Raw genomic sequence first — 3,552 nt, 5'->3', positions numbered from 1 at the left:
ACTCGCAAGCAAGGAACTACACTACATATGCATGGGTATATGTGTAAGGAGGCCATATCAGTGGACTGAACTGCAGAATGCCAGAATAAGAGGGGGTAACTAATCCTGTCGAAGACTACGCTTCTGGTCACCTTCGTCTTGCATCAAGTATAAGAGAGTAGATTGAAGTCCTCCAAGTAGCATCTCCAAGTAACATCTTCAAGTAGCATCGCATAGCATAATCCTACCCGGCGATCCTCTCCTCATTTCCCTGAGGTAGAGCGACCACCGGTTGTATCTGGCACTTGGAAGGGTGTGTTTTATTAAGTATCCGGTTCTAGTTGTCATAAGGTCAAGGTACAACTCCAAGTCGTCCTGTTACCGAAGATCACGGCTATTCGAATAGATTAAACTTCCCTACAGGGGTGCACCACATAGCCCAACACGCTCGATCCCATTTGGCCGGACACACTTTCCTGGGTCATGCCCGGCCTCGGAAGATCAACACGTCGCAGCCCCACCTAGGCAAAACAGAGAGGCCAGCACGCCGGTCTAAACCTAAGCGCACAGGGGTCTGGGCCCATCGCCCATAGCACACCTGCACGTTGCGTACGCGGCCGAAAGCAGAACTAGCCCCCTTAATACAAGAGCAGGCTTACGTTCCAATCCGGCACGCGCCGCTCCGTCGTTGACGTCTGAAGTGCTTCGGCTGATACCACGACGTCGGGATACCCATAACTACTCCCACGTAGATGGTTAGTGCGTATAGGCTCGTAGCCAGACTCAGATCAAATACCAAGATCTCGTTAAGCGTGTTAAGTGTCCGCGAACGCCGAACAGGGCCAGGCCCACCTCTCTCCTAGGCGGTCTCAACCTGCCCTGCCGCTCCGCCACAAAGATCCACACAGAGGGCCGTCGGGACAAAGGTCCTTTCAGCCCCCAATCCGTGAATCACTCGCGGGTACTCTTCGAGCTGACCCGACTTTAGTCGCCATCTGTGTAGTATGTAGTATGTATAGTATATACCCGTGATCACCTCCCAGGTGATCACGGCCCGATAGTATAGCAAGGCAGACTGACAAGAATGTAGGGCCAATGATGATAAACTAGCATCCTATACTAAGCATTTAGGATTGCAGGTAAGGTATCAACAGGTGTAGCATCAATGTCAGGCTATGCATCAGAATAGGTATAACAGAAAGCAGTAACATGCTACACTACTCTAATGCAAGCAGTATAGAGAAGAATAGGCGATATCTGGTGATCAAGGGGGGGGGGGGCTTGCCTGGTTGCTCTGGCAAGAGAGAGGGGTCGTCAACTCCGTAGTCGAACTGGGCAGCAGCAGCGTCGGTCTCGTAGTCTACCGGAGAGAAGAGGGGGAAGAAACAATGAATACAATGCAAACAAATGCATAACGATGCACGACATGACAGGTAACGATGCTAGGGTGCCCAATCGCGGTAATAGGTGATACCGACGAAGGGGGGAAACATCCGGGAAAGTATTCCCGGTGTTTCGCGTTTTCGGACAGATGAACCGGAGGGGGAAAGTTGTGTGTTTGGTATGTTAGGGGGGTGTGGCGGACGAACGGACCGCGTATCCGGATTCGTCTTGTCGTTCTGAGTAACTTTCATGTAGAAAGTATTTTCATCCGAGTTACGGATTATTTTATATTAATTTTTAAAGTTTTAAATCATTTTCTAATTTATTAATTATTAATTAAATCAACATTATCCAGAATAGTGTTCGCTGACGTCGGCATGACGTCAGCAGTCAACGTTGACCGTTGACCTGGTCAACCTGACAGGTGGGTCCCAATTGTCATTGTCTGAGTTTAACTAAACAGGTTAATTAGCTTAATTACTTGATTAGGTTAACTAATTCTAATTAATTTAGTTAAACCCAATTAATTAACTTAATTAATTCACTAATTAATTAATTAATTAATTATTTCTTGTACTAATTTCATTTTCATTTTCATTTTCATTTTTCTCCTCTTTCCCTTTTTCTTTCTTCTTTCTGATTTACAAGGGGGAGGGCCCCACCTGTAAGTGGCTCAGGCCACCTCCCTCCTGTGCACGAACGCACACAGGGAAGGGGCAGGGGCGCGGTGGCTGGACCGGGCTCCGGCGAGGCCGTGTTCGAGGCCGGCAGGACGGAGACGAGGGGCGGCGGGTTCGGGCGCTGGAGCGGACAGCGGGCGCGGGGAGGGAGAGGTCGCAGGAGGCGGCTGTCCGGGGGGGGCACTAGGCGAGGTCATGGCCTCGCGGGGGGGCGCCGGCGCGCGGCCACAGAGGCCGGTGAGGGCACGAGTGGGCGCTGTCGGCCACGGGCGAGGGTGAGCGCGGCCGGATCCGTTCGATGCGGTGTTCGCAGGCATCAGCGAGCAGCGGAAAGGAGAAGAGGAGGCCGAGGGCCTCACCGTACGGTGTAGGGGCTAGGCAGCGGGTGACGAGGAGGAGGACGGGGACGACGTGCTGCGCGACGGCGAAGTCCGGCGGCGTCCGGGGCGGCTTCGGGCGACGAGGTCGGGGTCGAGGCGGCGATGGCGGGGCGGCGCCGGGAGGAAGCAGAGGCGCCAGGAGGCCGGTCGGGGGGGCGGGTTGAGGAGGCGGTGTGGGGAGGCGATGAGGAGGCGCCGGCGGAGACGGGCGGCGCCGGCCGGTGACGGGGCGCAGGGATGAGGCGGCGGGGTCGAGGCGCCGTCTCCCCCGATCCAGATCGGGGAGGGGCGAGGGAGACGCGCGGGGGTGGGACGAGTGGGGGAGAGTGGGGATCGGGTGGGGGTTAGGGTTCGGGGGGGGGGATAAGGAGAGAGTGGGGGGGCCGGGGCCTGGTGGGTGGCCCAGTGGGGCCTGTGGTTAGCTGGGCCGAAGCCCAGGGGGGTTTCTCTTCTTTCTTTTTTTTGTTTTTTGTTTTCTTTTTATTTATTTTCTTTTCTGTTTTTATTTATTTATAAACACTTAGGCATTTTATAAAATTGTGAACCTTACACCATAATTATCTTTGTAATATTTGGCAACCACCAAACTTTTTAGTTTTAATTTTTGAAAACTTTTATCGTTATCATTAATTTGAATTTTGAATTTTGGACCGGTTTTGAACTAACTCAAGATTAGCAACTAAAATTGAGGTGACGTGGCATCACTAGCAGAGGATCACTGTAGCTTAATTTCCCGGGCGTCACACATTATCAACTTTACTTCTTTTGGTACTCACATTATGAACATGTGTAGCATCACGTTCGAGATTCATAAAGAATAAACCATTCACCATAGGAGCATGACCATAAAACATATCTCTCATAAAAATGGAACAACCATTATTCTCAGATTTAAAAGAGTAGCCATCTCGAATTAAACGAGATCCTGATACAATGTTCATGCTCAAACTTGGCACAAAATAACAATTATTGAGGTTCAAAACTAATCCCGTAGGTAAATGTAGAGGTAGCGTGCCGACGGCGATCACATCGACCTTGGAACCATTCCCGACGCGCATCGTCACCTCGTCCTTCGCCAGTCTCCGTTTATTCCGCAGCTCCTGTTGTGTGTTACAAATATGAGCAACGGC

The sequence above is a fragment of the Triticum aestivum genome, chromosome 6A (genome assembly GCF_018294505.1).
Source record: "Triticum aestivum cultivar Chinese Spring chromosome 6A, IWGSC CS RefSeq v2.1, whole genome shotgun sequence".
Classification (NCBI taxonomy): Eukaryota; Viridiplantae; Streptophyta; class Magnoliopsida; order Poales; family Poaceae; genus Triticum; species Triticum aestivum.
Note: the sequence above shows the minus strand (reverse complement) of the source record.